The following is a 26,605-nucleotide window of genomic DNA, read 5'->3' as shown; positions in this document are numbered from 1 at the left end:
ATCTGGCCATCGAGCAACAAAATCATTTCAGATTCTGAGGCCTCAAGAGTGTCATCTCAAAGACATTCATTCTGGAAGCAAGCGTTTCTCTTGTTAATCACATGCTTTCAGACTGGAGGTGTCTTGGATGAGGACAGGCAAGTACCCAGTCTGAACCCTGCAGAGAGTTGGCCTTTCCAAAGCTTTCTGACATGCTCACCCAAGATACGTGAGACCTTCAGCAGGGATAATTCCTCCCAAAGGGCATGCGAATGGGAACAGTCCCTGAGCATCACTGTGATCCTATAGTACTTTCAGACGATGGCAAAGCCCTCCAATGTACTTGCGTCTGTTCACACTATATTCTATAAGGCCAATACAAGTAATGAATTAGTGACTTACTAAAACATTGCTCCCAAAGGAAATAAAGGGTTAGGTTCCTGTGAGCCTCTGGTCACAACATTTTCATCAGTCAATCAATTTATTAACTTGTTTTATAGCTGTTTCCATCTAAAGATACAATTTAATCAGAAACCCAGAATTTGTAAAACCATTTATACTAACAAAATGATAAAACTTTCTGACAAAAGACTCTAGAATCTGTCCAAGTCTAAATCAGTGGACACTTCCATTACTATCTCCAGAGGTTCCTTCATTGTTGAGGAATTAGTACCTCTGTTATGCCCCAGTGGCATCTCTGACCACCCATGACATTTAAAAGTTGCTCACAGGCCACTGAGGCAAGAAACTACCCTTCTTGACCCTGTATTACATATGATTATAGAGTGGCAACTGTCAGCCACATACTGGGCCATCCTCAAAACAGAGGTACTCAGAGACCCTGAGCCAGTGAATCCTATTCTCTCAAAATGGGTATGTTGAAACCCTAACCCCCAATGTGACTATATTTCGAGATACTGCCTTTAAGGTGTAACTAAGATTAAATGAGGTCATAAGTATGCAGCTGTAATCCAACTGGAGGGCATCCTTCTAAGAAGAGTAAGAGATTCCACAGAGCTCTCACTCTCTCCCCACACCAAACAAAGTAAATACCATGTGAGGACACAGTAATAAGACAGCTGTCAGTCAAGGAAAAAGGTCTTACCCGAGTATAAATTCTTTTACCAAATTCTAGATTTCCAACTGGATTAAACTGTGGGCCTTTGTAACAACTTAAATTCTTTCCTCCCTCTGTATTCAAATTTTCTGATTTCTTTCTCTTGGATCCTTTTTGCTTCTTTGTCACTGGATATACCTTGTGTGTCTGTAATGGGGGAGGTGTCACCGCTGGAAACCTGGTGGAATACAGAGCAGAGAGCAGGAGGTGAGCAGGCTAACCACAAGGTGGGACGGGGAGCTTGTTCTTCCACAAAGACTCACCTCTCAGGTGAGAACATCTTGGAAAGGGAAGGTGGGAATTGATCGGGGGCACCAAGCCTGAGAGTGGCGAGAAGAGAAGCAGCCCAGCAGCTCGACGCCATGAAGCATGCTGTGAACCAATCCTTTGGCTTCTAAGAGCAATGGGTCTAACGCACATCCGGCTGCCAAATAGGGAGGAGGAAGCCTGGTGCACAACTGGCTACGACCACCGTGATGCCGTAGTGAGGTTAGCAAATCCTGCAGGTGGCAAGATTCATTCAAAAAGATGCCAGATCCTGCTTCCTATCATGGTTTGGGCACTACCCAGCCCTCTGCTCATTCTGGTCCTTGCAGTCGTTGCTGGCTCAGCTTCAGCTTGAGCTCCCTGGAAGCTGGAGAGGGGTCAGGGGGTTGGGGGACCAGGGCATCTCGCCCTGCACCTACCGTCTGTAAGAATGCAAAACCTGCTTTATGCTTAAAACAGCTTATGCCCAAGAATTTTTTTTGTGTGGTGAAAGGAGTCATTTGACTGCCCAGGTTGAATTATGAAAGATCTGGACACCTTTGAGAGATCAGGAGATAGTTGGCTGGGGGTCACTTCCAGACCCTTGGGCTTCCAGTAAACCAGAGTGTCTCGCCTCTGGAAGGGGTAGAAGGGGGTCAGTCAATGCATTTTATGATAGGGCTCTGGCGCCTCATCAGGACAGAAACTGGGCTCTCAGACTGCCCCCTCCCTTAGCTAAGGGAGGCAAAGGTGAAGTGAGGATTCTTGGCTGCCATCATAGAAGGGGAAAAGAAGGCAAAGGTCAGTGTATCAGATCTTCAGGGCAATTGGCCCCTGGAGATGAGGCCACTCTAAGGCTCCAGCGTTTTGGCCCCAACATGTAGAGAAAAAAGCCTGACATTTTTGTTTTTGTTCTTGTTTAGTCACTAAGTCATGTCAACTGGGTTGGGGAATGTGAGGTAGACAAGACTCAGTTTTTAGCAAACTCAATAGAGTAAGAAGCCAGGGTGTAGTGAATGTGTGCTCAGGAGCCCTCACCACGGAGTGTGCAAGATGGAGCAGAAAAGTCAGTCTTGAGCAGCATAGCGCCCTCTGGCCTGTACACCCATTTCTGTGGATAGTGCTCCTTCAGTCACACCAGGAAGTATACTTCAGGTGTTGGCCCTTCTCAAGGGAGTATAGAAAGAACAGAGGCCTCTGGCCTAGGAGGCCAGAGAAGTATGAGAAATTGCAGGATCAGAGCAAAAAGTCTAGAGTTTGGGAACCTGGGAGTACCCAATTGCAGGTCTCTGCAAGTCAGGAAATTGCAATCTCGGGAGGCAAAATGTAGAGCTTGGGTAATGCCACTGGTAAGTACACATGGTAGGGTTTGTTTGCTGTGTTTCAGCTCTATTAAACTTAATACGAAAGTCTCAACAAAAAAGATCTCATATGCTGCAACTAAAATATCCTGCATGCCTCAACTAAAAAGAACTCACATTGACCCCCATGCCACAATTTAAAGATCTCCCATGCCACAATTAAGATCCTACGTACTTCAACAAAGATCTCACATGCCACAATTAAGATCCTACGTACCATAACTAAAAGATGCCCCATTCCATTATGTAAACAACTGAAGATCCCACAACCATGAAACAAAGATTCCTCATACTGCAGCAAATACCCTGCATACCACAAATAATGGATCCTGTATGTCAAAACAAAATGATCCTACAAGCTGCAACAATGATCCCACATGCCCCAACTGAAGGATCCTGCATGCTGTGAGTAAACAACTAAGGAACTCACATGCTACAACAAAATATCCCACACACCACTACAAAGATCCCACGTACCACAACTAGAGGATCTTGCATGCTGAAACTAAAGATCATACATACTGCAAAACAGATCACCATGCCACAACTATAGATCCCACATGGTGCATCAAAGATCCCCCGTGCTGCAACTGAAGACCCATATGCTGAACAAAGGTCCTGCATACCACAATTAGATGATCCCTTGTGCTTTAACTAAAGTTCCTGCAAGTGCCAATGAAGATCACACGTGCCACAACTAAGACCAACATAACCAAATATATTAAACAAATATTTAACAATTCAATATAAAAGATTCATTTATAAACCTTCACCTGGCTACAAATGAACATATCTATGAAACAAAAACAGATTACACATCACAGAGAACAGACTTCTTGATACCAAGGTGGAGGTAGGGGGAGGTTATAGGAAAGGAATGGATTGGGATTTGGGGACTAGCAGATGCAAACTATGATACACAGAATGGATAAACAACAAGGTCCTATTGCAGCACAGGGAACTATATTCAATATCGTGTGGTAAACCATAGTGGAAAAGAATATAAAAAGATGTCTAAATATGTATAACCGAGTCAGTATGTTGTATACCTGAAACTAATATAACACTGCTATACTTCAATAAAAAGAAAAACCCTCACGTGTGTAGAAGCAGCTTACCTCCAACATACGGATTCAGATGGACACAATGTGCTGTCAGCACCCTGTCCGACCAAAACCTTCACAATCGTTTTCATTTGCATAGTTGTTGCTGAAACAAAGAAGTCCCTGGTCATCAGTAAATGTCACATTATTTCCCAGAGAACAAACAACAGAGAACACCCCAGCTGTCACCTTTCCAGGGTCATGCCTTCTATGGCACAGATGTTGACGTATCTAGTCATACCTGTACACATTCTTTACGCCATCCCCTTCTATCCCCACGGTGAGCCCGCCAGAAGCATATGGTGAGGAAGCCTCCTCCTCCTCCCCAGCTTTTATCCAAGGACTGGGTCCATGTCAACAGCCAGAATGAGGGGCTGGGCTACAGGGAGCAGGCATTCAGGCAAGTGGAGAATAGAGGAAGCATACAGGGGGCAGTCCACAGAAAAAAAGCATTAAGTCCGTCCCCTAAAGAGCCTGATCTTGGAATCAGCATGGACACAGCTTTCCATGTTGGTGGGGATTCATCCAGGGGCAGCTGATTACCATGGGAAAAGTAATCTTCCACCCTCAGTGTCCTGCTGAGCTGAGGTAACCAGTCTACATTCTCCAGCACAAAGTCACATTATCTGAGCTGGGACTAACATTTTGTTGTAACATCCATATCAACCTTGCTCTTGTATACCTATTTTTAGGGCCAGGAAATGGCTGGACACTGAGAAAGAACTTTCTGGCCCTTACCAGCAAAATCATTTCAGATTCTTAGGCCTCAATGGTGTCTTCTCAAAGACATTCATTCTGGGAGCAAGCAAGCAAGCATTTCTCTTGTTAATCATGTGCTTTGAGACTGGAGATGTCTTCAATGAGTAAACACAAGTACCCAGCCTAAGCCCTGCAGAGAGTTGGCCTTTCCAAAGCTTTCTGACCTGCTCACCCAAGATATCTGACCTTAAGCAGGGATGTTTTTTCCAAAAGGGCAGAGAGACAGGAAGAGTTGCTGAGCAGCACTGTGATCCTATGGTACTTACAAACGATGACCAAGGAATATCAGTCCCTGCAATGTGTTTGTGTCTTTTCACTCTATATTCTATATATTCTTAAAGTCAATACAAGTAATGAATTAGTGACTACTAAAACATTAATCCCAGGGGAAATGATGGGTTAGGTTCCTATGAGCCTCTGGTCACAATATTTTCATCAATCAATCCATATATAAACTTGTTTTCTATTACTGTCTATAAAGTTACAATTTAATCCAATTAAAAAACCAGAATTTACTATACCGATGTATATTAACAAATCTTACAACAAAAGCCTCTAGAATCTGTCCAGATCTAAATCAATGGACACTTCCATTAGTGTCTCCAGAGATTTCTTCATTGTTGAGGCTCTAGTAATCTCTGTTACGCGCCTCCCAGCATCTCTGGACCACCCATGACACCTGTAAGTTGCCCATAGGGCACTAGTGCAAAAACTACACTTCTTGGCCCTGTACTACAAATGATTATAGAGTGGCAACCATCGCCCATATATTGGGCCATCCTCAAAATAAAGGTACTCAGAGACCCTGAGCCAGTGAATCCTATTCTTTCAAAATGGGTATGCTGAAACTCTAATCCTCAATGTGACTATATTTCGAGATACTGCCTTTAAGGTGTAACTAAGATTAAATGAGGTCATAAGTATGCAGCTGTAATCCAACTGGAGGGCATCCTTATAAGAAGAGTAAGAGATTCCACAGAGCTCTCACTCTCTCCCCACACCAAACAAAGTAAATACCATGTGAGGACACAGTAATAAGACAGCTGTCAGTCAAGGAAAAAGGTCTTACCCGAGTATAAATTCTTTTACCAAATTCTAGATTTCCAACTGGACTAAACTGTGGTCCTTTGTATCAGTTTAAATTCTTTCCTCCTTCTGTATTCAAGTTTTCTAATTTCTTTCTCTCTCATCCTTTTTGCTTGTCACTGGATATACTTTGTGTGTGTGTGATGGAGAAGGGATCCTCTCTACACTACTCATATTTATGCATTTCTTCCTTCAGAGAGCCTCAACTCAGGTTCATTAGGGATAGCGGCCTCCCTTATGACAATGGTTGTGTAACAAGTTTTAAGCACTCTGGCTTAAATTGGGTTTGAATTTATTTCATCACTGTGTCACAAAAGTGCAGTGATCCTTTTTCACTATACCTAGAATGATCAGGACTTTTACTTCAAAAGAGACATAGGTAACAGAGTGGCACAGCAGAAGATTGCTGGGTCCCCAAGCCAGAGAGGGGTCTACTGAAACCATATTCTGGTATGGTGCTGCCACTTAGGTTGCACTGACATCTTTTTTGTTTTTTTTTGGTCTTTTCTATCTGTACAAAATCTCTCACAATATTTTAGATGTCAAGCAGTACAAATTTACACCTTTGAATTTTATCTTTATTTAATCACGAATGGTCCAGACCTTCTGGGTGGTTATGGGGAAAGATTCAGAGATCCAGTGACTCCTCTATTGGGTAGCCCAGGAAGGGCGGGCATTACAGGACAATGTAGGACATGTGGGGGTTGCATTCTGGAACAGGATGAATCAGAAGGGTCTGTGGGAAGAGGGTTTTGCAGTATTAAGTGGGTCAGGTAGCCCCTGATTCCTGAGCCAGATGTGACTGGGTTCTCTGAATAATTCTGCTGGCTAACAAGGAAACACTATTCAGGAAGAATATGCAGGAATGCATCTGGTGCATTTAATAAGGAGAGTCTGAAGAGGACACTATCTGGTGGAGCAGAGCAAGGAAAGAAACTTGAGATTAGGCCATTTAAGGTCCTCTCAATTATACCAGATATCAACTCAGCAACTTAGGCCTCACCCCAACACTGGCCACTCCCTGTAACAAGTGCCCATCGGTGTGTGCGTAAGTACACACACAGGAAACATTACACAAGACTGAGGATGAGGAGAACTTAGTCCCTGGACGTGGATACATGGACCTGTTGGCAACAGTTCTCCAACCCCTGTGATTTGGTCACTGTTAGCTAACACAGTGATGTAGGCAATGAAACAAGGGGGCTCCATCTCAAGTGCACATCCCCATCCCTACCACCAATTCCTCTAGGACTGGCAACCAGGCAGGGTGCATGGGCAAGGGTTTAAAAGCCCAGGCTGACATCTTCCCCAGCTGTCTCCTTCTAAAAGGTTGTCTACTCACCCACGGCCCCCAAGCCCCTGGCAGCCTGGCAACTCCTGATAGCTTACAGTGAATGATGTCGGATTCGTGATCTCCAAAGAAGAAGATTCAGCTTCGGGACAGGGGACCAGGCTTGATTACTCAAGAGCTTTTGTGTAGCAGAGTTTTATTAAAGTAAGAAAAGGGACAGAGAAAGCTTCTGACAGAGACATCAGAAGAGGGGATGGAGAATACCTCCCTTGCTAGTCTTTAGCAAGGGAATTACATACTTTTTAATAAATTATTATAATAATTCAAAAGAATGTCTCAAGTTTGTGAACATTTTACCAGACCCACTCCCACAATTACATTTTAAGATAACAGGATTAGAACTTAACAACAGAAAGATCCTACCAGACCCACTCCCATTATATATATTTTAAGATATCAGGATTAGTCAGAAGGTGTTCAGGAAGGACAAACTGTCCTCAAGCAGGATACATTATTGTTATATAATCTTTAGTACAGAGTTTAAACTTAGTTGTTTGTTGTGTAATCTCAGTTCTGGGCTTAAAGAAAAAAACTTACAGACTAAGGAATGTAAAGGAAAAAAAGATGTTTGTCCTTTCTTCCTCCTTGAGAATTCCAGACCCCTCTCTCCTTGGGGACCCCTGGACTTCTTATCAATCTGCCTAGGAATTGACTCTCTCACTCCTGCTTACCAATTAAAGAAGTGCAGAGCGAAGTCAGGAACATCAGAGGAGAGGTTAGATGTCAAAGTGGAATTTTCAGGTGGAACTGTGGTCGTCACCCTTCAAGAGCTGGATCCTGGTGAGCCATAGATGCACAGGGACTTGCTTCTCATCCGGACTCCATTGCTCCGAACACTGGAGACTGCTACAGACCTGGCAGAAGACAGAGGAGGGGGTGAGCGGGCTAACCACGAGGTGTGGCGGGAAGCTTGTTTTTCTGCAGATATGATACTAAGCTAAGACCATCTTGGCAAGGGAGGCAGGGAAGGTGAGAATCAATCAGGGTCCCTGAGCCTGGGTGCGGAGAGTAGAGTACTCCACAAAGCATGCTGCGAAGGAATCCCTGGATTCTAAGAGCACTAGGTAGGATGCACTTCCAGCTGCCAGCTAGGAATCAAAAACCCTGTGCACAACTGGCCCCGCCTACCCTGATGGAATCATGAGGTAAGCAAATCCCACAAATGCCAGGAACCAATCAAAAAGATAGGTCCTGCCTATTATGGTTTGGGTACTGCCAAACTCTCTGCTCATTCTGGCCTCTGCTGTCATTCCTGGCTCAGCCCCAGCTCCAGGTCTGTGGCAGCTGGAGAACTGGGAGAGGGGTTGGCAGTGTGGGGCACCTCATCCTGCAACTACCGTCTGTAAAAAACGCAAAATCTACTTTTTCCTTTAAAGAACTTATGCCCCAAAGCTTGCTTTGTGGGTTGAAACAAGCAAATTTACTGCCAAGGTAATTGTGAAAGATCTGGACACCTTTGAGATAAACCAGAGTGCCTCTCCTCTGAAAGTGGTGGAAGAGGGTTAGCCAATGCATTTTATGATAGGGCTCTGGAGCCTCATCAGGATGGAAAACTGGGCTCCCAGACTACCTCCCTCCCTTAGCTAAGGGAGGCAAAGGTAAAGTGAGGGCTCTTGGCTGGCATCATAGAAGGGGAAAAGAAGGCACAGTTCAGTGCATCAGATCTTGAGGGCAATTAGCCCCTGGAGAGCAGCACACTCCTAATGCTCCAGTGTTCTGGCCCCAACACGTAGAGAAAAAAGCCCCACATTTTCATTGTTGTTCTCCTTTAGTTGCTAAGTTGTGTCACTCTCTTTTGCAACCCCATGGACTGTAGTCTACCCAGCTTCTCTGTCCATGGGATTTCCCAGGCAGACTACTGAAGTGGCTTCTCATTTCCCTCTCTGGCGATCTTTCCAACTCAGTGATCGAACCTGAGTCTCTTGCGTCTCCTGCACTAGCAGGCGGATTCTTTACCACTGAACCACCATAGAAGTACTCTAAATGGATTAAAATCTGCTTTTTTGGAATACATTGGACTGGCCAAAAAGTTTGTTCAGATTTTTCTGCAAGATGTTATGGAAAATCCAAACAAATTCTTTGACCCAACCCAATGTTTAAACCAACTGGTATGTAAAAACTGAGTTTGGTGCTCACTGGCTTTTCAGCTAATGGGTTACAGCCTGCTGTAAAGAAGTAAAATGAGGCCATCTTTGGTTCCTTTATATAGCAGTGTCTGTGTGGGAAAATGAATGGGTGAGCCTCTTCAAGTGTAAGTGTGTTAATAGGAATATATCTGTGTGATTAAAGAAATGTTTGTGCACGCATGAGTGAACAACTAACATATCCATGGATATTACCATGTTTGTGTGTGAGTGTAAAAATTTAAGCCTGTTCACTTGTCTGATATTTGGGGGGGGGGGAGGGGAGGGCATGTTGGGCTTCCCTGGTGGCTTACTGTTAGAGTCTGCCTGCAATGCGCAAGACTTGGGTTTGATCCCTGGGTCAGGAAGATCCCCTGGAGAAGGAAATGGCAACCCACTCCAGTACTCCTGCCTGGAAAATCCAGTGGACAGAGGAGCCTGAAGGGCTACAGTTCATGGGGTCGCAAAGAATCAGACTCAACTGAGCGACTTTCACCAGAGAAGGCAATGGCACCCCACTCCAGTACTCTTGCCTGGAGAATCCCAGGGACAGGGGAACCTACTGGGCTGCCATCTATGGGGTTGCACAGAGTCGGACATGACTGAAGCGACTTAGCAGCAGCAGCAGCAGAGCAACTTTCACACATATGTTGTGCAGGTTGCAGGATCTTAGTTCCCCAACCAGGTAATGAACATGGGGCCACAGCAGTGATACTGCTGAGTACTAACCACTGGACTACCAAAGAATTCCCCTGTATGATATTTTAAAAGTACATCTGACTCTTAAACAATAGGGTTTGAACAGTGCAGGTCCACTTATATGCAGATTTCTTCAATAGCAAATACTACAGTACTACACAATATATGATTAGTTGAATCCATGCATGCAAAACCCTGGATTCACAGAAACATTATATTGTGATGGTAGATTATATGTTAAATATATTCAGATTCACATGGATGGTCAGAACCCCAGAATACTTGAATGAATTTTGTGTGATTGTGAGTGAATGTGAGAGTGTCTTGGTGAGTGTGAGCACATTCCTACTTCTGGGCATGTTAATGTGTATGTGAGTGACTATGAGTATATGGATGTAAGTATAACTGATTTAATTTGTTATCACATTCAAGTGAATGTGTGAGCAGTTATTATGAGTGAACAAGTATGAGAGCATGTTTGTGCCAGTCAATGTGACCTTGTGCATGTCTATAACCACATGTGTAAGAATGAGCATGGGAGCCTATTTAAATATGAGTTTGTGTGTTGAAGTAAATGGACTTTTCATATGGATGAGTGAATGTGTGACCATGGGCATGAATATTAGCATATTCATGTATGTGAGATGAATGTCTGTTTTTGATCATGTGAAAGTGGAGTATATTTCTGTGAGTTAATGTCCAAGTGTGTGCATATGAGTACACTTGAATACCTCTACGTGTGTAAATGTGGGAACTTCATAGTAAGTGTGAGCATATTCACCTGTGAGAATGTAAGTATGATGCTGCTTGTATCTTCTACATGGGGAATTGTATATGACTGGGATCATATTTGAATGTGTGTAAGTGAATGTATGAGCTAGTTTGAGGGATGTATGTGTAACGACATTTTCACGAGTGAGTATGTAACTGTTCATTTGTGTAAGCTTGTTAATGTGTGAGTATTTTTGTGAAAACGATATGAGTTTGTGTTTTTATGTGAGTCATCTGTGTGTGTAGGTATAAGCTTTGTGATGCCTGTGAGAAAATTTGTATTCATATAAATACATGAAAATGCTCCTCTTTCTAAATATATTAATATGCACATATAAGGGCACCTGAGTATACTGTTGTGAGCATATATGTGTCTGTGAATGAATTTGTAAGCATGTTGATGTCTTAGTGGACATGTGAGCATTTTGTATAAGGGAATGTGTATGGCTACATGAGTGTGTCTATGAAAGTAAATGAGGGAGCACGTTATGAAAGTGAATGTGTTAGTTGCTCAGAGGCATCTGACTCTTTCTGACCCCTTGGACTGTGGCCCACAAGGCTCCACTGTCCATGGAATTCTCCAGGTTAGAATACTGGAGTGGGGAGGCATTCCTTTGTCCAGGGGATATTCCCAAGCCAGGGATCGAACCCAGGTCTCCTGCATTGAAGGCACATTCTTTACCATTTGAACCATGAGGGAAGACCAAATGTGTCTATACATATGAATAAATAGGTGAATATGTTTTCAGTCTGTGAATATGCTCCAATATTAGAGAATTTAGGTCTGTTGTGCGTGTATATGTGCATTTCTTGTGTCTTAGTGAATCTGTGAATGTGTAAATATGAAGAATATGCTGTTGATTTGAGTGACTAGTGACCACAAAGTATCTGTGAGCATGTCTATGTGCAATTGATTAGATGTCAGGGTGTCTATGTGTATGAAGGAATTTGTAACCATACTTGTGTGTGTGACAATGTCTGTACATGTGACTGTGTGAACAACTTGAGGATGAGTATGCTCATGCATGTAAGTAAATGTATGAGTGACACAGTGTATGTGAGGTATATTCGAGTATGTGAGTGAATGTATAACCATGTTAACTTGAGTCTATCTTTATTTGAACATGTCCATGTGTCAGTGTATCTATGTGTGTGTGCTCAGTCCTCAGTCCTGTCTGACTATTTGTGACTCCATGTAGCCTACCGGGCTCCTCCGATCCATGGAATTTTCCAGGTAAGAGTACTGGAGTGGGTTCCCATTTCCTTCTCCAGGGAATCTTCCTGACCCAGGGATCAAACCAGTGTCTCTTGCATCTTCTTCACTGGCAGGTAGGCCCTTTACCACTGCAACACCAGGGAACCACAGACTGTCTATGAATAGAAATAAATCTGTGAGCATGTTCATTTGAGTGAATGTGTAACCTGTGGAGGTATGTGGGCATCTCTTTGTGTAAGAGTGAATTGAGCCTGTTCACATATCAGTGTGTTAATGTGTTTTTCTGTGTTCATACATATGAGTGAATTTGTAAGCATGTTCATGCTGGTAGCATGTTCACCTGTGAGTGAATGTATAACCATGTTCATTTGTGTCAGATTCTTAATGTGTACATCTGCTTTTGAGTCATTGCATGAGTGTATGTGTATGTGTGAATGTTGATCATATCCATGTACGTGACTGTTAATGAATGTACTTGTGAGTTTGTGACCAGGTTCACTGTATGTGCCCTTGTTCATCTCTGTGTGCAAATTACTGTGTGAGTATATACATCTGATCATGTTTCTGTGTTTGAATGAAAATGTAAGCATGTCATGTATGTTCATGACTATGAGTGAATGTATGCTTTATATTTCTGTTTTTCTAGATTTTTTCTTGAGCTAATGTGCAAACAAGTTTGTCAGTAAATGCATGAGTACACACACACACATACACACATCTATGTGTACATATGGAAATGCAATGTTAAGCGAATATATAGCATCATGTGTGTGTTAATGAGTATATAAGCATGCTTGTATGTAATATATGTGTTCTTTTCTGTGAGTGAATGTGATGATGCTTGTGTATGACTAAATGTGTGTTCCTTGTGTGGAAGTGATAATGTGAAGACATTTGTGTTTTGAGCATGTGAATATGCAAATGTGAAAGCTTGTATTTGTGGAAACATGAATTTGTGTGTTCATTTATATGTGAGTGTGTATTTGTATATATGTGAGCATGTTCATGTGTGTAAATTAAGGCATGAGTAAGTTGGTGTGCATGAAGGTATTAATGTATTTTTCATTAGTGCAACTAAATGTATAAACAAGTTTATATACATGAGCATGATGTACAATTTTAAGTGAAGTTTTAAGTGTATGTGGGTGTGCCTGTGCACCTGAATTCATTTGTGAGCAAGTTCATGTGAGTGAATATATCAATATGTTTATTTCTGTTTGTTTATGTATTTAAGTCTTCATCTGTTCATGAGTATCTAAGTGAGTTTATGTGTGTGACTGAATATGATTATGTACACTTATGTCAAATTTTCCTTTGTGTATATAAACTTGAGAGGTTTTTGTGTGTTTGAACATAATAAAATATGAATACATTCATTAGGCACATGTTTGAATATGGTTTATGTCTGAATGAACATATAAGTATTGGTGTGACTATACTGAAACATGTGGTAATGTGTAGGTATGGTCATGTATGTGATGGCAGTCATGTATGGGTTAACATATGGACACTTTCCTGTGAAGGAATATAGAAGCAGTTTCATGTGAGCAGGTTCATGCCATTTAATGTCAACGTCTTAGCTTACATGACAATGTGAGCATCCTGTGATTAGATGTGAGTGTATCTAGGTGTGACTGAATGTGTGTGCATGTTTTCACATCTAAGAATGTTAATGTGAGCATGTTCATTTGTGTGAATGAATGTAAGAATGTGCTCTGATGTGTGACTGAATGCATGTGTGTTCATGTGGGAGTGATTGTCTGTAGGTGTACATCCATGTACAAGTGGGAATGAATGTATGACTGCTATTTTCAGAGTGTTCATGTATCTGAGTAGATGTGTTGATATGAATGTATGTGAGCATATCTGTGTGCAAGTGACTGAGTGTGGGTCACTGTGTTTGACAGCATGTGAGCATGTTTTTGTATGTGACTGAGTTAATATACATGTACACGGGTCAATGATCATTCATGTTAATGTGTGAACTTGACATCTGGGTAAATGGTAACTATATGTGTGAGCACATTTGTTTCAATGAATATGCAAGTATGTCTGTGTGTGAGCTCATTCATGTGTGAGTGAATGTAAGTATATCAGTCTCTCTGTGTGGAAGTACCAGCATGTTCATGTGTGGAAATATGTGAGTGTGTCCACATGTGTGAGTGTGTTGAAAGAAAATGTAAAATCATGGGTTTGTGTGTTCATAAGTGAATTTGTAAGGATGTGTGTGTTCATGTGAGACACTGAGTGTGTCCTACATGTGAATAAATTTGTGAACATATTCATGTGAATGAGAGAATGTGTGCATTTGTGGTAGCATCCATGTGTCTACTTGTGTGTAAGAATTTAGGATGTATCTGTTAGTGAATGTGTTATGTCTTCATATATGCATGAATTGTTTTAGGAAATTTGTAAGCATATGCATTAGTGACAGCAGGTATGTGTGTTGTGAGAGAACACACAGATGTTTGTGCACAAGTATGTAAATACAGAATTAAGACTGGACATGTGATTTGTATAAACCATTATATGTAAGAGTATATATGTGAATGATTTTGTGAATATATGTGTGTGATTCAATGTGTTAGCACTAGAGTGTATAATCATGTTGAAATGGGGATTCACATATGTGTGACTGAATATATGTCTTTGTTTGTATGTGTGTTTATATACATTAATGAAAGAAAGTATCAGTGAGTGAACATGAGCATGTATGAGTGTGTTCTATGTGTGTGAATGAATCTGTGGGTATATTTACATAAGCAAATTTATGTGTGTAAGTCTGTGGGATTGAACATGTGAACATGTGGATATAAGTGTGTCCATGAGTGTTAGTAAATTTGTAAGCATTCAGTGAGTGAATGGGGTTCATCTTATAAGCATGTTCATGTGTGAGTGTATTTATATAGTGATTGTATAAGCATTTGTAAGTATGAGTAGGTTCATGTACAAGTGAATACATAAGCATACTCCATTTATGATCAGGTTATTTTTTTGGAAGTTGAAGTGTGAGTCTGTACATGTAAGTACAAATAACTGTCTAGTGTGTCAGTGATTTTGTGAGTGTGTTCATGTGAGTGAATGAATGCATTGTCATGCTCATGTGAGTGAATTTTCAAGCATGTCTGTGTAAAAGAGAGAATATGTGAGACTATGTATGTGCCTGTGAGTTAATCTGTCATATGCCCTTTTGAGTGAGTGAATTGTGAGAATGTTATCATTAGTGACACTGCATATGCATGTATATTGTCAATTTTGTGTTTGAGTAAATTCGTAAGTTTACTTGTATGTTTGAATACACATATATGTATGAGTGAATGGTAATCAAGTTATATACGCAGTATGTTGATATGCATCTGGGACAGGGTATGTGTAAATGAATGTGTTCAAGTGAATTTTAAACCATGTTTGTTTCTAAGTGAATATGTGAATGTGTGTGAGCATAAATTGAAGAACACACATACATACATATATGAATGTTGATATATATGAGTGAATGAGTATGTGGTTATATGACCATATTTGGGTGTGTAAATGTATGAACATTTCATGAGTGTAAATGGTGGTTGAAGTATATTTGTTTGAATGAGAGAATGAACATGCATATGTGAGTATATAAGTGTATCCATTAGTGAGTAACCTAAGAGAATGATCATGTCAGTGAATAAATGTGTGTGCATGTCTGAAACTGATGAGTGAGCTACATTCCTTGTTAAGTGTGTTGTTAGTATATTCAAGCACTTTATACATATTTATACCTATTCATGTGTATGACTAAATTTTTTAATTTGTACATGGGTGTTTGTTTGTGTGGATGAATTAATGTGTAAGCATACTAGTTTGCATGGGGTTGCTGATGACAGAGTCAATTCCTAGGTAGGTTGATAAGAAGTCCGGGGTCCCCAAGGAGAGAAGGGTCTGGAATTCTTAAGGAGGAGAAAAGGACAAACTTTTTTTTCCCTTTTTTTTCCTCTACATTCCTTAGTCTTCGTCACATAAAACGTTTTTATCTTTAAGCCTGGAACTGATGATTACATAACAAACAACTCGGTTTGGACTCTGTCCTGAGGATTATATAGCAGCAATGTATCTTGCTTGAGGACAGTTTCTCCTTCCTGAGGGCCTTCTGGCTAATCCTGTTATCTTGAAATGTGGATTGTGGGAGTGCGTCTAGTAAGATCTTTGCAACCTCCAGACATTCTTTTGATTCATTGTAATAACTAATTGGAGAGTATATAACTCCCTTGCTAACACTGGCAGGGGGGCACTCTTTCTGCCCCCTTCTGATGTCTCTGTCAGAAGCTTTCTCTATCTCTTTTATACTTTAATAAAACTTTATTACACAAAAGCTCTGAGTGATCAAGGCTCGTCTCTGGCTCCGGATTCAATTTTTCTCCTCCAGAGGCCAAGAACCCCAGCATCTTTTGTGGTTCAGCAACAACCTTTCACTAATGTTTGAGTAAACATTTGAGCAAATACTTCTCTGTGTGTGTGAGCTTCATGAGTGTGAAAATGTTTATTTGTAATGAAAATGAGTATGTTTCTGTTTGTGTTCATTTGCATGTGTGAAGGATTTGAGAGTATATATATGTGCAGGATCTGTGAAAGTGAGCATATGTCTTTATCTTGGGAAAATTTGTGATCATGTTTTTTTGAGTGAATAGATGTTCCATCATTTTTATGTCTGTGAGTGAATGTTGCAAGTGTGATTATTAATTTGAGCTTCTTAATGGAAGAATGTATTTCTGTGAGTGAATGTATGTGTGTTTGGAAGTGTCATGCGAGTGTATGTTCCTCAGTTCTTTGTCTCATCACAACAAAGATTTGGAGCAACGGACATTAAAGCCCTCGGCACGTCACAGCTCTCGGGTCTTGGACAAACCGTGTTACAGCTCTTAGGCAAATCAGTGTTACAGCTCTATTTTATTTAGAAGATAGCAGGAGAATCCAAGACTCGAAGAGAAGAGAGTGGAGGAGTGCGTGGGGAGGGAGAGAGAGAGAGAGAGCGTGCGCATGCACGCGGGAGAGAGAGTCTGAGAGAAAGCGCTTTGGCTCCTCCTTTTATATGTTTTTTCCTCCACCTGGGCCTGCCCTATGCAAATTGGGCTTAGCCAGGAGTGCTGTTTGTTCTGCCTGAAGTCTTCACTCTGGTCCTCGGACCTTCCTTTGACCTTCCTTGTCTTTTAGCCACCGCCATTTTGGACTCCTTTTCCCCATTCTACCTACCTAACAGAAGCATGTTCATCCACAAGTGAATGTGTAAGCATGTTTCTATTTGTGTGTGCATGCATATATGAAAGCATGTGTGTGTACCTGTAACATATGAATGTATTATGTATGAGTGCTATTATAACCATGCCCTTGTAAATTAATGTGTGAGCCAGTTTGAGTGAACACATGTGTAAACAAATTTTATTAGTGTCACAGAGTATACAGGTATCTTTGTTCCTGCCTATGAATCAATATATGAATATTATTTATCTGTCAGATAACTGTTGTATGGGTATATTTGACTATGTGAGTGAATTTGTACTCAAGTGAATGTGTTGAGTATGTAATATGTGAGCACAATAATTTCTATAGAGAACATGTATGTTCATATGTGGAACCAGGCAGTCTAGGGAATTAACATATGAATAAATTTACATATTGACTATGACTATATATGTGATCAAGATTATATGTGTGACTGTTGAGCATTAATATGTGTTTGTGGGTATATGTGTCTATGTGTGAGGGGAAATTTGTTTAAGATGCCTTTGTAAAAATGCCTCCTGTTTAAGAAGATTTATAAAAAGGACTTTACAGATTTCTGAATTTCAAAACATAATAGTAAACTGAGTAAAAAATCAAAGAATTCTATTGAGAAACTTGATGACTTCATAAAGCTATTAACAAAAAGGATTAGTTACATAGAACTGAGTAAACTGGTAAATACGGTTGCCATTTTTATGGTTTCTATCCAAAAGGATTATTGGTTGAAATCTGTTTTCCAGGTGTAATAAAAACCTTCCCCTTCAACTAAATATGACTTGTAATAATTTGGTAGATTATGCTGTTTGGAATATTTATCTTTTTCTCTCTACCTGGTTGATCCTGCCAGTAACATATGTTTGTCTCAAAGATTAAGCCATGCATGAGTGTGCATGGCCAGTAAAATGAAACTGCAGAAAGCTCATTAAATCACTCATGGCTCCTTTAGTCACTTGATTACTGCAACTGGATTAGAACTAGTTATACTAATCAGTGTTTAAATTTGTTCTTTGTTTTCCAATTGTGCCTTGGGTCTCCCTGCTGTACTATGTCATTGTCTGTATTACTTATATCCTGTTTAATTTATAAGATTATTGTATCATGCAGTAACCAATGTGTAATTAGGCCTACAACAAAACGTATATGGTTAAATGTTTTGAGGAAATCACATTTGTAACATAAAATAATTGCCGTAGTGTGATTCTAGGGAAAAGGCAACAAGGAAAAATGTCTCCTAGATTGTAGTTAGAATCCAGAGAATTTTTAATTATTGATGGGGCCTGGTCCAAAACTTAACACCTGAAGTGGCATATTAAGAATGTTTGCCTGAACTAGGATGAGCCTCCCAGCACCGCGGGACAAAGGTTGATCACATAATGTTTCCCAGATAATGGTCATTCATGACCAAGAGGGGAAGACCTGAGGCATGAAATCTGTGTCCTTCAATGTGAGCCAGTCCTTCAATGTGAGCCAGTGAGCCCCAGTGAATGGGAATGCCTGCCACCTGGCAGTCATCACGCTGCAAACACTCCCTATGGTGAACCCTGAGGAACCTGAGAATGCAGGATTTCAGGCCCCAGATGACTGAGGTACATACCAAGGAAATAATTTTAGTGAGACCTGACTTTTGCATCTTCCCATACATAGAAAAGTGCTAAATTTCTTAACTTGAGATGCTGTCTCATGGATCTGAAGTTCAGTATTTCTAAGTCTACAGGTGTGAAATAAGACACTTCAAAAGAGGAACAAAAAGAAGACAAATCTCAATATTTGAAACACTGGCAAAGATGGCAGACACTCCCAGAAAGATCCATCTGACTAAGCAGAATGGTCAGAACCCCTTTTTTCCACAAGATTGTGGGAGAGACTGCGACAGTGTTGCAGGGAGGAAGTCAATTCTCAATCCATATTGTAAACTGTTTCTTTGACTTGCTTTTTGTTGCTTTTGTTATTATAATCATACTTAATAGCTTGTCTCAGAGGACCCTGTCCCTCTGCTTGACTGTAAACTAAACTGCTTTTGTTCATTTCATAGAAAGGTAATTTGTCCCTTCCCATCTGTAAACAGAGATTCACATACCCCTTCCAAAGACTTGCCATTCACTTGGAGATGTTTTGCATGGCTGAAGACCCTTTCACTTTACTTCCTCACTGCCTCTCACTCTCAATTCTGCCTTTTGTCTTTAGTTCCTCATTGCTTCTTTCTCTCTGATCTACAAAAGAACCTGGCATCCAGACACCCACAAGATGGTTATTTTGAGGTGCTAGCCTGCCATCTTATCCATCAGCTGCTTTCCGAATAAAGTCGCTTTCCTTGCCTCAGAAAAAGAGTGAATAACTGTACAAGCATGTCCTCACTTGAGGGTGTAAATATGTGAATGTGTGATCATATTTGTTTGTATGAGGGATAGAGTGTGTTTGTGTGTGTATATATGTGTAAAGATATTCATGGTTGACTGCACTGAGTAGCATGATAAGGTGAGAATATATTTGTAAGTAACAGTATATGTATTTTTTGTATGTTAATGCACATGTATAATTGAATATGTAGGCATGTACATGAAAGAAAATAAACATCTGCCAGTGTGTAAGTGATTTCCTGAGCAAACTCATGCAACTGAGTGTTGTGTGAACATGTGAATATATGTGAGTTTGTGTTTGTATGAATTCTTGAGTGTCTTAGTGAATGAATGGTGGGTATTCGTATATGTGAGCATGTTAATGGGAGAGTGAGAATGGACATGTGTAAAAACAATTTTATGTGAGAGCAGCTATGTATGTGAATAAATCTGTAGCATGTTTGTGTATTTAAGATTATTGAGTGTGTGAGCACATTAACATCAAGTATACATGTGTGTGTGTGTGTGTGTGTGTGTGTGTGAGTGAATGTCTCAATGTGTGTGACCATGTAAAACTATATTTGTGATGGAGGATGATAGTGTGTCAGTGTCTGACATAATGTGTGAATGACTTTGTGTATGTGATTATATTTGGCAGATGAATGAATAATCACTGTCATATATGTAAACATGAAGCTTTGAGTACATATGTTTAAGTGTGTCCATGAATTTATGAACATGTGTACGATAAATATGTGTGTTCATGAATGTGAGCATGTTGCTGTGAGACAGGAAATATTTGAGCATCCCCTTGTATGAATAAATATGCATGCAAATTTGTGTGATTTTGTTAATGTGAGTGCATGGGGATGCAAAGAGTCAGATACGACAGGGCGACTAACACTTCACTTCAGCCGTCATTTTGAATGGAAAAAGTCCCACATAACTGTAGTTAGATTTCTCCATGGAATCAAATATGTTTTCATGAGAACTGTCTTTGCTGTCACACCCAAAAGCTATGATTGTTTCCTGTGGGCAGTAAGTGCTGCAGCTGTTGAAAAGCCACCTCCCACTGAATGTGATGTAAATCTGGAAGTTTGTATTGGAAGAGTTAGGTTAGGAAAGAACTCCCAAACTGGATGAAGTGCCTGACTCTTTAGACATGCCTTTCCTGAGAGAACTGATGAACCTATTTGCAGAGAGAGAATATATATATTCCTTTATATATAAAGGAATGTATGCAACATATATGCAATATATCAAGTGTGGGTATATATATTTAAAATATAAGTTCCCAAACAGGAAGGAAATTCATGGTAAGCTGTGCTCAGTCACTTAGTGCAATTTTTTCCAGTGCAAGCATCAATAAATGGGACTTGCACTAGATAAAGAAAAAAATCATTATAACATATAAAAAAAGAAACCAATTAGTTGTAAAGGTATATGTTTTGGCAAGGTTTATATTCATCATTATGAAAGGTTGTTGCTGAACCACGCAAAGATGCTGGGATTCTTGGCCTCCGAAGGAGAAGAATTCAATCCGGAGCCAGAGAGGAGGCTTGATTGCTCAGAGCTTTTGAGTAATAAAGTTTTATTAAAGTATAAAGGAGATAGAGAAAGCTTCTGACATAGACATCAGAAGGGGGTAGAAAGAGTACCCTGCTTGCTGGTGTTAGCAATAGAGTTATACACTCTCCAATGAATCCAAAGAATGTCTGGAGGTTGTAAAGACCTCACCAGACCTACTCCCATAATTTACATTTTAAGATAACAGAATTAGCCAGAAGTTTTAATCCAGAGACTGTCCTCAGGCAGGATACACTAAAAGTGAAAGTGAAGTCGCTCAGTCCTATCCGACTCTTTGTGACCCCATGGACTGTAGCCTACCAGGCTCCTCTGTCCATGGGATTTTCCAGGCAGTAGTACTGGAGTGGATTGCCATTTCCTTCTCCAGGGGATCTTCCTGACCCAGGTATCGAACCCAGGTCTCCCGCATTGTAGACAGGTGCTTTACCATCTGGGCCACCAGGGAAGTCCTTGTAAAGACCAAACCTACTCCCATAATTTACATTTTAAGATAACAGGATTAGCCAGAAGGTTTAATCCAGAGATTGTCCTCAGGCAGGATACATAATCCTAAGGAATGTAGAGGGGAAAAAGTTTGTCCTTTCTTCCTCCTTGAGAATTCCAGACCCCTCTCTGCTTGGGGACCCTTAGACTTCTTATCAACCTGCCTAGGAAATGACTCAATTACACCAGGGATTACTAAGAGCTATAATTTTATCTAATTGTAATCCCATAGACTTTGTTAGTATGGCTCTGCATTACTGCACATTTAATATGATTGCACTGACCACAAGCATCCTGGCTGTAATACTGGGTGCATGCTATCTCTGGGCATTCCTCAAATAAGACTCAAGAGACAGTGGCTCGATGTGATTAAAGGCACTACTTAATGACAGTGTGTCTGTCTCATTTGATCCTAAGTCAAAACTGGCTCTGAGGGTTTACAAAGCATCTATGAGTCATAAGCTGTATCCAAAGAGTCTGGTTTAGCCAGGATGAATGTTGCTCTAGTAGAAGAGACAGGAGAAGGTCTAGCCTCAGTGGTGGTATCTGGGGTCATGATAGTAGGACTGACCAACCCGAACAGACAACAGCATGGTTCCCATTGTCTCCAATCTGACTTGTGTTCTAAGACTCCCTGTTATATGTATGTGGTACAGTGTCCAGACAGACCTTGTCAACAGTAGTGTACATTACTAGGCCTGGATGAACCACCAATAGACATGAAGTCAACACTGGCAAGTGTAGGAAATTCTCAGGTGAGACGGGGCATAATAATAAGGTATGGCTTAAACTTGGAGGTCACCTTGTACTCAGCTGTAGGGGACCTGACTTGTCCCCGGGTATTCATATGGTGTTACCTGTTGAGGGAATGGTTTAGGTCCACCTTTTGGCTTCCACAGTGTCTTCAGTGGACCAAAGTACATGGATGGCATATAAGGTCACCTCTTTCTCCAGAAAGTGGTGGGTACTTTCTTGGCTTATACTAGATGATGGTGAACACGGGCTAAGGATGGTTTCAGAATCATTGGTCCACATCAGGTTCTTATCAGGATCAAGAAGGTGGTGCCTAAGCTCTGGGTTTTCTATAAGGAAGAAAGGAAAGATAAAAGTACCAGGTGAATGTTTCTTTTCTATGCATAGCAGTGCCTGGGTTTCCATGTTAGTAAAAACAATAATTGGGTTGTGTCTGGTGTGGATATATACACAAACAGAGATAGAAATGTCTCTGTGGTTGAGCTCCTCATTTGTTGTAAATTTAAATATTGCTGAGTTATGCCATAAGGACATGAATTTAATATAATTTAAACCATGGGCAGTATTTTTGACCGCTTGAAGGACCACTGCCCTCCACGTTCTCTCACTAACCCTTAAAAGTCCATCATGTTTTTCATGATACCTGCCACTAGAGGATGACAGGAAAGCTAAAAATCCAAGCAATGTTTTCTTGTAATGCCCATACTTACATCACTTTACACTGATGTGGCAACTTTGGGTTGGCTGTATCACTTGTACGGCAGTCCCAAAGGCTGTAAAAGCTATTTTGTTCAGACTGCAGTAACACTAGGAGAAGTTAGTGCCTTGCATGCATAAATTATTGGAAGAACTTGTGCAGAAGGCCAGTAGCACTAAGCTGAGCTCCCCATGCTATATAGCAGCTTCCCACTAGCTATCTACTTTACACGTGTTAATATATATTCGTCAATCCTACTCTTCCAATCATCTCACCCTCCCCTTCCCGCTCTGTGTCCATAAGTCCATTCTCTATGTCTGTCTCTATTCCTGCCCTGCAAATAGGTTCATCAGTAGATTCCATATATATGTGTTAATATATTTGTTTTTCTCTTTCTTACTTACTTTACTCTGTATAACAGGTTCTAGGTTCTTCCACATCAGCCTGTTGCTCTTTGACAACCTGGAGTGGTGGGATGTGATGAAGGTAGGAGGGATGCTCAAGAGAGAAGGAATATATGTATACTTATGGCTGATTCTCCTTGTTTTATGGCAGAAATCAATACAACATTATAAAGTAATTATGCTCCATTAAAAATATATTTAATAAAAGAAACAAAGGTGGAATTTAAAACAATGAGTTCTAAAATTTTAAATAAAAAGTAGTTTGGGATTAAACTATACACTCTACTATATATTAGTAGACAATCAACAAAGACCTACCATATAGTACAGTGAACTACTCAACATTTTAATAATAATCTATAAGGAACAAGAATCTGAAAAGGGATATATATATATATATACACACACACACACTTATATGTAGCTGAATATATACATATACACATATATATAGCTGAATAACTTTGCTGTATATCTGAAGCTAATGCAACACTTTAAATCAATGGTACTTCAATAAAAATATAAATAAGGGGGCCAGTCCCGAGATGGCGGAGGAATAGAACGGGGAGACCACTTTCTTTCCCACAAATTCATCAAAAGATCATTTGAATGCTGAGCAACTTCCACAAAACAACTTTTGAATGCTGGCGGAGGACACCAGGCACCCAGAAAGGCAGCCCATTCTCTTCGAAAGGAGGTAGGACAAAATATAAAAGACAAAAAGAGAGACAAAAGAGTTAGGGACGGAGACCCATCCTGGGGAGGGGGTTGTGAAAGAGGAAAAGTTTCCACACAGCAGTAAACCCTCTCACGGGTGGGTCTGTGGGAAGTTTTGGAATCTCAGAGAGCAAAATAACCAGGAGAAAAAATAAAAAAAAACAGAAAACACGCCTAACTGCAACTCCCAACAGAGAAGTAGCCCAGATGCTCACATCCACCACCAGTGAGCAGGGGCTGGATAGGGAGGTGCAGGCTGTATGCTTAGGATAAGGACCAGGCCTGAATGCCCTGAGGACCATCTGAGGGAGCTAACATAAGAGAGCAACCGAAACTGTGGGATAGCCAGAGAGAGAGAGAGAAAAAAAAAAGAGAACTTTCCCGTGAAAGGCTCTAACCTCATGTGCAGCCTGGCCTACTCACAGAACAAAGGACTGAGTGAACACCAAAGAAGAGCTAGCCAGTTGCATACAGGCCCATCCCCACCAATGGAGGCAGAGAGGCAGGCATGCAACAGTCAGAGCTGGAAGGCAAGGGGCAATCTTGGCTCCAGAGACCAGCATCCTCCACCAAACTGTGAGCAGGCTCCCTCTTCTAACCACGTCTTCCTGGGATCCTGGACTGATAACATCTGCCAGGACGGTCACAGCCAGAGATCAGCTCCCCAGAAGAGTTACATGGCACACCTGAGATGGTGCTCTCGTGCCACACCCAGGAAAGCGAGTGGCTGGGACTGGTGAGGTGATTAAGATCCACGGCCCACCTGGAACAGTGTGCTCACCAAGTACCTGGTCGCCTGAGCTGCTCAGACCTGGGAAGGGCACAAAACGCACACCCAATCGAGTCTGTGCCCTTGCAGAGTACCCGAGAAACTAAATCTGAGCAGCTTAGACTTGGGAAGTGCACAAAACGCAGCACCTGCTTTGGACAGTAACCCTGCAGAGCAACCTGGACCCTAAGCAGTGTAGTCCTGGAAAGAACATGTCGCCTTGAGCTATGTCAAACCCAGTGTGATCCATACACTGCAAGCACTCCCCACACAAGCCAGTGATATTTGTTTGTAGTGTTCCTCCCTCCCCAGAACACACCTGAACAAGTGAGCTTAAATAAGTGACTACCTTCACCCCTTGTGTCAGGGCGGAAATTAGATACTGAACAGACATGAAAACAGAGGAAGCCAAAATAAACAAAGAAGAGGGAACCTCTCTGGAAGTGACAGGTGGAACAGATTTAAAACCCTGTGGTTAGCACTGACTAAGCATTGGAAGGGGCCTATAGACCTTGAGAAGAAGTACAAGCTGAAACAAGAACTATCTGAAACTGAACTGACACCACACTGCCCACAAAAGCTCCAGAGAAATTCCTAGATATATTTTTACTATTATCATTTTTTAATTCTTAAGTTCTTTATTACTCCTTTAATTTTCATTTTTATAACATACTATTACCTTGGAAAAAAAGACCCTATTTTTAAAGAAAAATTCATATATATTTTTTTATACTTTTTGTGGTTGCTTTTGTTTTGTACTTTTAATATTGTATTTTTGTGAGACTAACCTCTACTCTAGATTTTTAATCTTTGCTTTTTGGTATTTGTTATCAATTTTGTACCTTTAAGAATCTAATCTTCAGTATCCATTTTCACTTAGGGGTATGATTACTAGCTTGATGGCTCTCTCCCCTTTTGACTCTCCCTTTTCTTCCCCAGGTCACCTCTATCTCCTCCCTCTCCCTTTTCTTCTCTACTTAACTCTGTGACTCTCTCTGGGTGTTCCGGGCTGTGGAGAACATTTAGGGAACTGTTTACTGGCTAGATTGCTCTCTCCCCCTTTGATTCTCCCTCTTCTCCTCCTGGTCACCTCTATCTCCCTCCTCCCTCTTTTCTTCTCCATGTAACTTTGTGAACCTCTCAGGGTGTTGCTCACTATGGAGAATTTTTTCACCATTAACCTAGATGTTTTATCATCTGTGCTGTATGAATGGAGAACTCTTAAGGCTAGTGTAAGAATAAGGCTGAAAGCCAAGGCAAGAGGCATAAATCCAAAACTTGAGAACACCAGAGAACTCCAGATTCCATGGAACATTAATAGACAAGAACTCATCCAAAAGCCTCCATAACTACACTGAAACCAAGCTCCACCCAAGAGCCAACGAGTTCCAGAGCAAGACATACCATGCTAATTCTCCAGCAATGCAGGAACACAGCCCTGAGCATTAAAAGACAGGCTGCCCAAACCCATGCCAAACCCACAGACACTCTAGAACTCACTATTGGAGACTTCACTGCATTCCAGAGAAAAGAAATACAGCTCTGCCTACCAGAACACAGATGCAAGCTCCCCTAACCAGGAAACCTTGACAAGCCACTCGTCCAACCCCACCCACAGAGAGCAAGCTGCAATATAAAGAGGAACCACAAACTTCCAGGCTACAGAAAGGCCACCTCAAACACAGCAATCTAAACAAAATGAAAAGGCAGAGAAAGATTCAGCAGGTAAAGGAACATGATAAATGCCTACCAAACCAAACAAAAGAGGAGGAGATAGGGAGTTCTTTTACCT

At 41.0% G+C, this 26,605-nt stretch overlaps 1 long non-coding RNA gene across 1 annotated transcript; it reads right to left on the bottom strand.

Moving 5' to 3' along the window:
- Positions 1-1,084: 1,084 nt before the first annotated feature.
- On the bottom strand, positions 1,085-22,870 carry LOC147340850 (uncharacterized). Its single transcript, XR_015159823.1, has 4 exons — positions 22,331-22,870; positions 7,674-7,856; positions 3,822-3,912; positions 1,085-1,274 (listed from the first exon to the last, which is right to left on the bottom strand). It is a non-coding gene; the product is annotated as an uncharacterized LOC147340850 (long non-coding RNA).
- Between the last annotated feature and the right edge of the window lie 3,735 nt (positions 22,871-26,605).

The sequence above is a fragment of the Bos grunniens genome, chromosome X, assembly GCF_055505025.1.
Source record: "Bos grunniens cultivar Pamir isolate PY7600 chromosome X, Bosgru_T2T1.0, whole genome shotgun sequence".
NCBI lineage: Eukaryota > Metazoa > Chordata > Mammalia > Artiodactyla > Bovidae > Bos > Bos grunniens.
This window is presented reverse-complemented; position numbering and strand designations above follow the sequence as displayed.